General features: G+C 40.0%; 1 protein-coding gene across 4 annotated transcripts in view; it reads left to right on the top strand.

Moving 5' to 3' along the window:
* Positions 1–14,040, top strand: part of LOC124288283 (dual specificity protein phosphatase 16-like) — a 66,134-nt gene that overhangs the window by 20,793 nt on the left and 31,301 nt on the right. The gene's annotated exons all lie outside the window — the stretch shown is intronic.

A 14,040-nucleotide genomic window follows, 5' to 3' on the forward strand; every position in this document is an offset into this window, starting at 1 on the left:
ATGTACCATCATGATTCACTTACTGTACCCAAGACAACGTACCATCATGACTCACTGACTGTACCCAATACAATGTACCATCATGATTCACTGACTGTACCCAAGACAATGTACCATCATGACTCACTGACTGTACCCAAGACAATGTACCATCATGACTCACTGTACCCAATACAATGTACCATCATGACTCACTGTACCCAAGACAATCGTACCATGACAACTGTACCCAAGACAATGTACCATCATGACTCACTTACTGTACCCAATACAATGTACCATCATGACTCACTTACTGTACCCAATACAATGTACCATCATGACTCACTTACTGTACCCAATACAATGTACCATCATGACTCACTGTACCCAATACAATGTACCATCATGACTCACTGACTGTACTGTACCAAAGACAATGTACCATCATGACTCACTTACTGTACCCAATCCAATGTACCATCATGACTCACTGACTGTATCCAAGACAACGTACCATCATGACTGACTGACTGTACCAAAGACAATAATTTAAGATTTTTACTAATGACTCAGAAAGAAAAGGTGTAAGGGCAAACATAACATGCCATGTTGTGAAATCTGGAGTCAGAAATAATTCGGTACCTAGTATTAATCTCCTTTGTTTTTGTGCTGTCAACAAATGTTTCTTTCAGTTGAAACTTGTGTAAAAAAGAGACTTTTATCGTAGGAAATTGAATTTATTGTACAATAAATGTTCTGTTTTTACCCATTTAATGGCTATGCTTACTTTAGACATTAATCAATAGCTAACAGTCATCATATTCATGGTATGCCAGACTTGTTGGAGTTCATGATTCATGCAGAAGCTTTCACATTCTCCCCACCAACACAACTGCAAATCAGTTACAGGCAGTTACACAAATTCACAATGACTATGAAGAGTGTATGGCTGCTGGGGCAAAAAGTATCAGTCATGTCTAAAATTGGTTTATCTCATCATTCTTGAGAAACACTGACTGTACCAGTGGTGTAGGGATGAATAACACTCACGTAGATCAGTGATAGTAGACAACCACAGGAATGCCCATTTGCTCAGGCTAGTGCTGTGTGTTGTCTGGGCTCGGATCTGTAGTGTTAGTCACTGGATACCACACAGCTGGTACTGCAGGGACCATCTGGCAGACTTACACCATAGGCAGCTCAATTCAGTAAGTTACCCCATACCAAAGGGAATGCCTGTGTATGGTCTGAGCAAATTGGATTATGGTATCCTGTATTTTGGGGAGGGTCTGTACACATTGGGTTAAGGTACCCTGTGTCCTGGGGAGGGTCTGTACACATTGGGTTAAGGTACCCTGTGTCCTGGGGAGGGTCAGTGTATGGTCTGTACACTTGGGGTTAAGGTACCCTGTGTCCTGGGGAAGGTCAGTGTATGGTCTGGACACATTGGGTTAAGGTACCCTGGGGAAGGTCAGTGTATGGTCTGTACACATTGGGTTAAGGTACCCTGTATCCTGGGGAAGGTCAGTGTATGGTCTGTACACATTGGGTTAAGGTACCCTGTACCCTGGGGAAGGTCAGTGTATGGTCCTACACATTGGGTTAAGGTCAGTATCCTGGGGAAGGTCAGTGTGGTCTGTACACATTGGGTTAAGGTACCCTGTATCCTGGGGAAGGTCAGTGTATGGTCTGTACACATTGGGTTAAGGTACCCTGTATCCTGGGGAAGGTCAGTGTATGGTCTGGACACCCTGGATTAAGTTACCCTGGGGAAGGTCAGTGTATGGTCTGTACACATTGGGTTAAGGTACCCTGTATCCTGGGGAGGGTCAGTGTATGGTCTGTACACATTGGGTTAAGGTACCCTGTATCCTGGGGAAGGTCAGTGTATGGTCTGTACACATTGGGTTAAGGTACCCTGTGTCCTGGGGAAGGTCAGTGTATGGTCTGTACACATTGGGTTAAGGTACCCTGTACCCTGGGGAAGGTCAGTGTATGGTCTGTACACTTGGGGTTAAGGTACCCTGTGCCCTGGGGAGGGTCAGTGTATGGTCTGGACACATTGGGTTAAGGTACCCTGTATGCTGTACACATTGGGGTACCCTGTACCCTGGGAAGGTCAGTGTATGGTCTGGACACATTGGGTTAAGGTACCCTGTGAGTCCTGGGGAAGGTGTATGTATGGTCTGTACACATTGGGTTAAGGTACCCTGTGCCCTGGGGAGGGTCAGTGTATGGTCTGTACACATTGGGTTAAGGTACCCTGGGGAGGGTCAGTGTATGGTCTGTACACATTGGGTTTACCCTGTTACCCTGTACACTGGGGTTAGGGTCAGTCTGTACACATTGGGTTAAGGTACCCTGTGCCCTGGGAGGGTCTGTACACATTGGGGTTAAGGTACCCTGTGCCCTGGGGAAGGTCAGTGTATGGTCTGTACACATTGGGTTAAGGTACCCTGTACCCTGGGAAGGTCAGTGTATGGTCTGTACACATTGGGTTAAGGTACCCTGTGCCCTGGGGAGGGTCAGTGTATGGTCTGTACACATTGGGTTAAGGTACCCTGTACCCTGGGGAGGGTCAGTGTATGGTCTGTACACATTGGGTTAAGGTACCCTGGGGAGGGTCAGTGTATGGTCTGTACACATTGGGTTAAGGTACCTGGGAGGGCCTGTGGATGGGTATACATTGGGTGGTACAGTGTAGTGGTGGTCTGTACACATTGGGTTAAGGTACCCTGGGGGAGGGTCAGTGTCTGGACACATTGGGTTAAGGTACCCTGGGGAGGGTCAGTGTATGGTCTGTACACATTGGGTTAAGGTACCCTGTGCCCTGGGGAGGGTCAGTGTATGGTCTGGACACCCTGGGTTTAAAGTACCTTGTGCCTCATGTGTAGGCATGCCATCATTACTTTTAATAGGTAACAATGTTTAGGAAAAAACACATCAGTTTATAGAATATGGCAGGCACATAATGATTTCTTGCCTTCAAACTGTCACTACTTTGTTTTGAATAAACAAGTAATTTACATAAAGTAGTAACTTGAAATTGGAGGGAACACATACCCAACAGTGTATTTGTGTTTAAATTTGTACAATGAATACTATACCAGATGGGTCGGGTTAAGACGGTGTGATGAACATCAAGAATTTACACGTAGGTTGAGAATGCAATCTGTTTACCTGTCAGGTATACCTATCTGCCTTAGGAACTCAACTGTACTGCTCTACAAAGCTGTGAGATTCTATTCTGCATTACACATATCAACAGTGTCAAACTGTTGTACTTTTTATTAGGAAACACTTTGTAAAAAAAAGAAATCTTGTCGCAGATGACTTCTGAATCTTTGTTGTGAAAATTGTGAATGTGAAGACAAAGGTAGAAATTCTGGGTAGGAGGCATATCACGACGTGTTCAGCTTGGAGACCTTATTTCATAGTTTCATATGTGCTGGACCAATATTTAGAGATGGCATTGTTTACCTTTGTTCCACCAAATTACCAGTATGCTGCACTACACTTTTCCACCAATAAACGTTGCAATATCTTTTTCTGAGCACTGGTATATTGGGTAAAAAAGTGTTTTGTGATTATCTCCATGGTTTAATAAGTTTTAATCAACACAGACATTCATTCGGAACTAATGTTTCCCTTCAAACTTTACATGCTATAAATTGGGTCAAAAAGAAAGAATCTCTAACTATCCATCCTAATTTTGAGATTGCTGTTGTCAGGACAACAATATTATTTTCAGGGCCTTAGCATGTAGAAAATAGAATCTGACATATAGGCCTTATTATTATAACACAGCCTTAAAAACGACTTTTCCAGTAACTTGTGTCATGTCAGTTATATACAGACTGAACATGTGGAATATGCTCCTTTGCGAACATGGAAAATCTTGTTTCCTGTTCAATGCTACAGTCAGCAATATGCTGTTATATGATGGGAGAATGTGAAAGAACAAACTACACAAACCATCCTGATACTGTGAGCCATAGCCTATGTCTTTGGAGATGGTAGAATACAATCATCTGGGTCACCAAGCCTGACAGTGGATCCATTGTTGCCTTGTTCAACAAGTTTAGGTTCCTTGTGACCTATTACTCACAGAGTACAAATCTGATGAACTGTATGAAAGCCAAAAGTTCCTTTTCATAAACGTTATGTAGAATGTAATGTCATGTATAATTTGGCATGAAATGCATGTGGACCCGTTTTTTTGTAAATATCTCTTCATCCAATGATCCAATCGATCTCAAACTGTGCAAGTGGATGTTTTGTCAGACAACCTAATCACATTGTAAATCACCGATTTTATGCATTTGTATTAAAGAATCTGTCTATGTAACTGTCAACAAAATAAACAGCAGAACGCGCAGACGGCTTGCAGAGGGAGGGAGCCAATGACCTGTAACAGCGGCAGTGTTGGGTCATAAAGGTCAATGCACGTGCAGTTCATGATAGTTACCTGTGCACTGCACAGTGATAGACCGTTTGGATCATTCACATTGACTACTTCTAGCTGTTACAGGTCTTTGGCTCCATCCCTCTTGAGATTGATTGGATCATTGGATGAAGAGATATTTACAAAAAAGCGGGTCCACATGCATTTCATGCCAAACTATAGTATATGATAATATGTATAATAAAGATCCCATTATTGATATATAAGAACAAGAAATCTCTAGAAGTAGAAGCCCAGTACCCTTAAATGTTCTTCCACTGGGTAGGGCCTTACAAAATAATGAGTGAACCCTTTTCTACCCATGTAGTATGTTTTGTTCCTGACAACAAGACTGTGTGGCATCCATATTATACCTGTTACTTTCTTAAAGTATCCCTACTGATTATGTACGGGCAGTTATGAATCATTGTTGTTTACAGTTAGTCGCTTAGTGTATTGTGGCAGCAACAAAGGAGAATACACACATTGTATTCTATAGAAACAAGGCGAGTGAAGTCCTCTTTAGCCTACAATACCCCGGTTTCCATGCCACCTGATATTGCAGGGCGGTCAGCGGACTGGCCAAGTATGGAGGCCACCTGAGATGAGTCACCCTGGTCAGTCCTTGGTTACTACAGTACTACTCCCTGATTGGTGTGTCTATTGTCTGAACCCAGTGTGCGTCATGTATTCTGTATTCACCAACAGTAATCCTGTTAGGCCAGTGCGCAGCATTTATTGGACATTAATCATGTGGTCAGTTTACTGTCAAGAAACATGTACAGTTCCATGTCTATTTGTGTATGAATCATAGGGTAGTCAATGTTTGGGTAATATTAGAGCCATATGAAACATTCCATTGATTGAACTAAGAAGTGTTCTTCTGTTTTAAGCGAAGGTTTAAGTGGTGGCAAATACCAAAATGATACTTTACATCTGTGTTGCTTTGTGAAATCTTTAGAGTGGCAATTTTTACCAGCTGTCCCTTGTATTTGCATTTAGGCCAAAAAAAATAAATGTTGTGGTTCCGATTTCCTACATTTCAGAACTAGGTAGGTAGGGGTTGTTTTTTTTTTTTGCAAAATATTTTTACATTACTCATGTGTCAGAAAATAAATTTAATTTACTATGTGGTGAGTAAAATTGTTAGGCTTGGCGGGAATATTTAGGGTCGGTCGGGAAATCGGAACCACAAGCATTTTTTTTTTTAGGCCTTACTACAGGTTTAACCCAAAATGTACTTATAACGTTCCCTGTTTATCAGGTGCTACCTGAACAGGTAATCCTGTCGCTTGCACTGTTCTTTGTACATGAATCTGTTAAGTGAGGTATTTGTTGTAGTTCCTGGAAGTTCCAGTCAGGGAATTTATAATGAGGATAGTCATCCACCATCACACAGAATCATCCCTGTTTTCCCATACAGCAACATAGCCCCCAGCTTAGTTGTTCTCCTCTGTCCCACCTCCACTCCGCTGCTGCAGCATCACAAGCTGCTTCTGCAATCTCTCACATACAATTAGCCGGTCCTGCTACTAATTCTTGTAGACAGAGCCTAGTCTAGCTGCTATCAGTGGTTGTGATCACAGGAGGTGGCAGCTCTTGCACAACTGTTGGAGTAGATAGTGGACCATCTGTGCCACTGTATTGGAGGAGTTATTTCAGTTCCCCCCTCTGCAGATCTGCTATGTACTCTAGCTCCTTATACTGGGGATGTCTCATTCCTTCATTTCAAAAATACTTTCTGTTTAATGTCTAAAAATGTCACAGGTCTTTGAAGATTAGAATGTTCTTATATTTTCATGTTTGATGTTCAATGTAAAAAACATTTGTGTGTTTTGTTTGTCAAACTTTGTACATTTCACATTTACTACTCATCTTTTGACGCCGAAGACCCGGGTTTGATTCCCCACATGGGTATGTGTGAAGCCCATTTCTGGTGTCTCCCACCTTGATATAGCTGGATTATTGTTAAAAGCGGCGTAAAACTGAACTCACTCACTCACTACTCATCTTTTGATAAGTATATTTTGTTTTTTCTGTTACACATAAAAATGATTTACATATGTGAAGTGTATATTTAAGTATATCTGATAATCCTCATCAAAAGTTAAGTACTATTTATTTGTTCCTCGTGAGGTTTCAATTGAGTTACAGTGGTCATGAGTGAAATTGGCATGATGGGACATGAATGTGAGCTTTAGATACGGGCTGAGAGTGATACTGAAATTATAGCAGCATATGTAGTAGACGTTGTAATTGCCACCTCAGGCAGCTAGTAAACACTCAGGTGCTGTATGAGTCATCACTATACAAAACATATTCAGGATCAATCTCTCATTACTTGCACTGAATGTGCCTACCTTGAGCAGGGAAACCAATATGGCAGCAGTGTTGAATTCCCCTGACCTGTAACTAGGGAGGCAGAGAACCTGTCAGAATTGATCACAAGTGGACAAAAGTTGTATTGATATTTTGAGGTAGCAATATTTTGATAAGAGTGAAGACTGTTTTCCAGAGTTGGTGTAATATGCCTATGGGTAATTGTACTGCTCCCATGAAGACAACTACACAATGTAATAAGTATAAATGGTTATGCTTCTACATAAGTGATATATAATGAGGCATGTATCAGTTGTAGTCCTGGTAAAAGTGCTTGTGTGATATTCCTTCCATATTCTTTGTTGATGAGTGCTGCATTCAGCAATATTCCTGCAGTGTGACAGCCATCTTCGAGTAAGTAAGTCTGGACCTTACAGTTAAGAGGCTGAAGTCATGAGCTTCAAGCTACCCATTTGCGTTTGGTTTGTTTGTTGTTTAACGCCGCACTCAGCAATATTCCAGCTATATGGCAGCGGTCTGTAAATAATGGAGACTGGCCATGACAAGTCAGTGATCAACAGTATGAGCATCAATCTACGCAATTGGGATACAATGACATGTTTGTCAACCAAGTCGGTGAGCCTGACCACCTGATCCTGTTAGTCGCCTCTTACAACAAGCATTAGTTACTGAAGACCAATTCTAACCCGGAACCTCATGGGTCTGCCCATTTGGGATATGATGACATGCGTCGACCAAGTCAAGGAGCCTGACCAAGCAATCCCTCTTGTGACAAGTGTGGGTGGCTATAGTCTAAGTCATTTTCGATCTTGATAGGTGTTGATCCAAAAAAGCCTAGGATATACAACTGATGATTTCATTCTCCCTTTTTTTATGAACATGTTTTATGATTGTGACTGACCTCATCATCTTTACTGTTTGTAAACTGGTTTTAACCTGGTTGTCAATATGTACCTATCCTGGACATATAACAGTGTAGAACTGGTAGCGTACAAATACTACGAACTCAAATGGTGCATTGACCTGACTGTTAACACCACGTCTGAGTTAGTAGTGCACCTGAGGAGCCCCTGCACTGTCAACCACTCCACACAAACATATCACTTGGCCTGGTAAAGCACACCAGTCATGACTCATCTTGTGTGTTGTGTGCTTGCTTGCAGAGAAAATAGTGTACTCGGCCTGTTAGCGTCATTTGGACAACTTGTGGCAGGACGAGGTCTCTCCATTGCTGCACACAGGTCTCATCGCACCTCTCAAACATTTGTTGCTTCTTCACGACCAATTTATGTCATCACAGAAACATTTGTTTTTATAAAGGTGCATTTATTTCACATTGGGCATGTTCACGTAGAATCAGAAGGGTTATTTTCTTTTTTGAGATTCTATATTAGATATTGTGTTTCAAGTTTTGTCTGATGTCTGAAAGTCTCTATTAATGCTGTTCAGGAAAGACATAAAGCAGTTTTGGTACAGTTTGTTATTTTAATCCTGAGTCTATTTTTGTACTCTGAAGAGGTTAAGTATGAGAACTTTATGTCCATTAAGGAATTGTATTTCTTCAGCTGTGGTTGTATGTGGGTTGGAATGATTTAATGCCAAGTAGTTGAATGTAATGTAGCTATCAGGACAGACAGCTTAGGGGGGAACATCTTCATGCCAATGTTTGCCACATTTTAAAACCATCTCTTGGTAATTTAGGGAAAACCTGTGACGTGATGAAAATGAGATAGCACATCTTCATACTTGGTTGGAACATGGTGGACTTATTGGCTAAATGAGCTGACTACGAGTTGTCCTAAAGCACTTTCTGTTAAACAATTTGTTCTTGAATTGGGTACTTCACTGTTGAGACGTGTTGTGGAATATATATCGTTGCCAGCACAGTTGCTTGTACAGTCAGGTCTGGGTGCTTGAACAGTCAGAACTGTACTTGCACAATCCAATCTGTATGATTGAACAGTCAGGACTGTACTTGTACAATCAAATCTGTATGATTGAACAGTCAGAACTGTACTTGTACAATCCAATCTGTATGATTGAACAGTCAGAACTGTACTTGTACAATCCAATCTGTATGATTGAACAGTCAGAACTGTACTTGTACAATCCAATCTGTATGATTGAACAGTCAGAACTGTACTTGTACAATCCAATCTGTATGATTGAACAGTCAGAACTGTACTTGTACAATCCAATCTGTATGGTTGAACAGTCAGAACTGTACTTGCACAATCCAATCTGTATGATTGAACAGTCAGAACTGTACTTGCACAATCCAATCTGTATGATTGAACAGTCAGAACTGTACTTGTACAATCTAATCTGTATGATTGAACAGTCAGAACTGTACTTGTACAATCAATCTGTATGATTGAACAGTCAGAACTGTACTTGTACAGTGAAATCTGTATGGTTGAACAGTCAGAACTGTACTTGTACAATCCAATCTGTATGATTGAACAGTCAGAACTGTACTTGTACAATCCAATCTGTATGATTGAACAGTCAGAACTGTACTTGTACAATCCAATCTGTATGATTGAACAGTCAGAACTGTACTTGTACAATCCAATCTGTATGATTGAACAGTCAGAACTGTACTTGTACAATCCAATCTGTATGATTGAACAGTCAGAACTGTACTTGCACAATCCAATCTGTATGATTGAACAGTCAGAACTGTACTTGTACAATCTAATCTGTATGATTGAACAGTCAGAACTGTACTTGTACAATCCAATCTGTATGATTGAACAGTCAGAACTGTACTTGTACAATCCAATCTGTATGATTGAACAGTCAGAACTGTACTTGTACAATCCAATCTGTATGATTGAACAGTCAGAACTGTACTTGTACAATCCAATCTGTATGATTGAACAGTCTGTACTTGCACAATCCAATCTGTATGATTGAACAGTCAGAACTGTACTTGTACAATCTAATCTGTATGATTGAACAGTCAGAACTGTACTTGTACAATCCAATCTGTATGATTGAACAGTCAGAACTGTACTTGTACAATCCAATCTGTATGATTGAACAGTCAGAACTGTACTTGTACAATCCAATCTGTATGATTGAACAGTCAGAACTGTACTTGTACAATGAAATCTGTATGGTTGAACAGTCAGAACTGTACTTGTACAATCCAACCTGTATGATTGAACAGTCAGAACTGTACTTGTACAATCCAACCTGTATGATTGAAAAGTCAGAAATATACTTGTACAATGAAATCTGTATGGTTGAACAGTCAGAACTGTACTTGTACAATCCAATCTGTATGATTGAACAGTCAGAAATATATTTGTACAATGAAATCTGTATGGTTGAACAGTCAGAACTGTACTTGTACAATCTAGTCTGTATGATTGAACAGTCAGAACTGTACTTGTACAGTGAAATCTGTATGATTGAAGTCAGAACTGTACTTGTACAATCCAACCTGTATGATTGAACAGTCAGAACTGTACTTGTACAATCCAACCTGTATGATTGAACAGTCAGAACTGTACTTGTACAATCCAAGTCTGTATGATTGAAGTCAGAACTGTACTTGTACAATCCAACCTGTATGATTGAACAGTCAGAACTGTACTTATACAATCTAATCTGTATGATTGAATATAATCAGATGCATGGAGTGAAATCTGTACTTCACAGTCAGATTTCTGTGTTTGTATATTGACAGCGCAGTGGTATTATTAACTTGTGCCATGTGTGGTATTGAGGGGAACAGCCAGTCATGTGACTGTGGGTGACACCCTTGCAGCAGTCTACCTTGACAGGGTAAAGATTAAACATTGAGTCTCTGTGTACGCTGATGACTCACTCCAAGTCTAACACACATGATAATCATGCCCGTTTGCTATTCACTCGACCAAAGAGGCTTCTGGGACTGCCGGGGAGAAGTCATTATCTAATCTGGCAGTCACGATCTACATGGTAGTTATGTTGGAAAAACGAAATGAAGATTTTGAACTTATAAGCAGTGAAATGTCATGATTCATGTCTGTATGTCCTGGTATATCAACACCAGAAATACAGTCACTACTGATAATACAGCTATATATCACTACGCAAACTGCAACATTTCTGTCCTTGTAGATCGTCTGTATGTTCTCTGTCTGTCCAAAGTTCCCAGGAAAGGACAGTATAAGGTGGTACTTGTTGTTGCCTTGCCTGACATTCAGAGTTAGAGAAACGTTTCAGTGGTGCATGAAACTTGCTGGTGGGTTCAACTACAGCAAAGTATGCCCACCTCTCCTGTCTGTCCATAGGTGGATGGTGAACAGTTTGATGAATCTAGAGGCAGTGTCAATAAGGGGGATAATTTTGTGTGGTATAGAAGAGTTGTATGGGTTTTAGAGACTGAATGGTTCATGTACAGGTTATGGGGGATTTGTCTGAAAGAGGATTATCTGCACTATCAGAATGATGACCTCAAGCTGTGCAGCTTGTCAGATAGATTGTAGTGTTAGTCTTGAGTCTCTATAGTGTTGGAAGATACTGATTTGATTAAATATGAAAATCTGTATAAACATGAATGTATGCAGTGAGTTTTCTATCAGTTTTGTTTCTTCATATTTTGGTTGTGATTTAAAAGAGACCTTGCTTTCATGTTACTGTGGATCTTCTTTAGTTAATCCAATGAATATCTGTACAGAAGGTGATGCCTGTTGTATGAAGGGTATATATATGTAAGTCTAAAACGGTTTCAGTGTTTGAAATTGCCAGGTCCTCATGTCAGATACTATTAACATTCAGAATGGACTTGGGACATTTCATTGAGGACTACTATATTTACCTTTAGGTATGTTGCAACTCTGACAGATCATTATTACAGGTAGCTAAAATAAATACAAAAATTAGTATCCAACCCTTCGGTTTCTTTGATACCAGATGTAATTATATACTACAGTATGCACCTCTGCAACATGATATGCATCGTTCATTATCAGTATGACAAGCATATCAGTTTTCAGCGCCACTGTTCAGAGTTGTGTCCCTTGGATATTACAGAAATCCTTAAAAATGGGTTCGCATCCCTATTTGCCTAAATGAATGTGCATTCAAGGAGAATTTCACCAAAGTGGTAAATGTCTGCATAACTTCAGGCATTCCTCTTCCTTCATCAAGCTCACACACCCTGACATAAATGGATTACTGGTGAAACCAACTCACTCACTATTCAGCCTTTAAAGCAGAAAACAAGAAAGCATATTCATTTGGGTTTAAAGACAAAATGTAATTTGCAACCGTTACAAACGCAGAGAAGTCAGATGTGACATCCAGTCAGAGTCACTAATACTGGATGTTTTTGTTCAGCTGAATAGCTAATGTTTGAGATAATACAATGATGGTCACTTGAAGTGCATCCTATTCTGAATTGGCTGTTAAGTATGTTAAAGAAAATGAACAATATATAATGATATCAAGAATGTTTGCAACTTGGGGTTTGTGTCACACAGTCATGACTGTGTGACAATATTTTATTCAGTGGCATTTGAAAGCACATTCTTGATATGGTTATTTTCATGATCACATTTTATTTTAAGTCTTAACGTCAAAGTTTTAAATGCTTGTGAATAACACATGTTGAATCAGGAAAGAAATAAGAATGAACTGCTTTTTATAGTAAAGATCATGACATTTCAAATGAATAAACTGCTTTTTATGGTAACACTAGAAGAGCATGTACTTGAAATATTTCTTCTCACCTGTACGTGCACCTGTCTATCATACGTCATGAACATACATGTGGCAGTTGGCTGGGTCTTGGTGATGACAAAATCATTCACCTTTGTTCACCCCTGCCATTGGAGGTGCAGTGCTTGAGATGGATGGAGATTTGAGTGTGTGTGTGTGTGCGTATGCGTGCGTGCACACACACAAAATAATTAATAATTACATAACAAATTCTCTCTCTCTCTCTCTCCCCCTCCCTCCCTCTCTCTCTCTCTCTCTGTCTCTGTGTGTGTGTGTCTCTCTCTCTCTCTCTCTCTCTCTTGCATCCTGCATATAATCAGTATAGACAAAAGTCTGTGAAGTTTTAAAGTTCATTTGTAAGGTCAAAATATCACAAAGACAATGATCAGCATGTTCATTTGATTGATTTACTGTCTGTGTGTCAAACCTTTTGAGTTCCTTTCTCATCCCTTTGTTTTAGGACAGGTGCCAATTAATGTGTTTCGTATATGATAATGGATTGAAAATCAGCCTTGTGGTGAGGCATTTTTGTCAGTGAATCAGCTGCTGACTTACACAAACAGAAAAAAAATCATTCTTTTATGTGAGTGTTAAATGAGATCAAATATTTCCACAAGTTTCTGTGAAAAGAAGTGTTGTTGAACTGATCGGGCATATTCGTGAGTGTATGTGAAACTCCACAGAAGAGTATACAGTTAGATAGGATGTGTTTTGTGGCCTGCGAAGATGACAAGATGGCTACACCCTCACAGCAAGCACTGAGTCATAGTTCTCAGATACATGAATGTACCAATCTTCTCGCCAGCCCCCAGGGATCATGTGCCTTGTACGCCCCTTGTCAATGGATCCTGCTGCCACGGCGCGCTGCTCATTCACAAGTTCTGCCTTCATGCATGGGTATATCGTTGATGATACTGAGAGCAGAAATCTATTGAAACAGGAGCATCTTGCACAATGCCATTGTCAGGGATACTTCATGCCTGAATGGAAGTGATACATTTCCAGATATGATGAATGAGGAGAAGATAAATTTTCATTGATTATCTTCATCTGTTACTATCATAATTATAAATTTATGGCCGTGTGATCGTATTATAATGAACTGAGTTTTCTGTTTTATGAGATAATTGTCTTGTAACCATGTTGAAGTATTTTTAAGGAAACTGACAACATTGTTACTCTTTCATGTATTAAAAGTCACTCCTAATGACAACTGCCAGTCATTCTGTGGTGAGGGCCATGCACTTAGTCCATGGTTGAATTACCTGTACAGGAAGTGATGCTCACTACACCACACCTTATCAGCATACAGAATTAGGGCTTCCTTGTCAAAGATTTGTGCCCATTGGTTGGGAGGTTAGAATCATTTTGCTTGGGTTTTGTCATGTCCATCATGATATGTGATGAGACACACATGATCTTCACTGTTGTTCATTATCATAAATACATGAAATAGGTTCTATATTGAAAAACTTTATGAATAATAAATCCATAAAGTTTATTTGAAAGTTTGTCAATATCGTACTCCCCACCTTCTAACATGCCACTGAAAGAAGTTG

The sequence above is a fragment of the Haliotis rubra genome, unplaced genomic scaffold (genome assembly GCF_003918875.1).
Source record: "Haliotis rubra isolate DU_JTF1 unplaced genomic scaffold, ASM391887v1 Scf414, whole genome shotgun sequence".
Classification (NCBI taxonomy): domain Eukaryota; kingdom Metazoa; phylum Mollusca; class Gastropoda; order Lepetellida; family Haliotidae; genus Haliotis; species Haliotis rubra.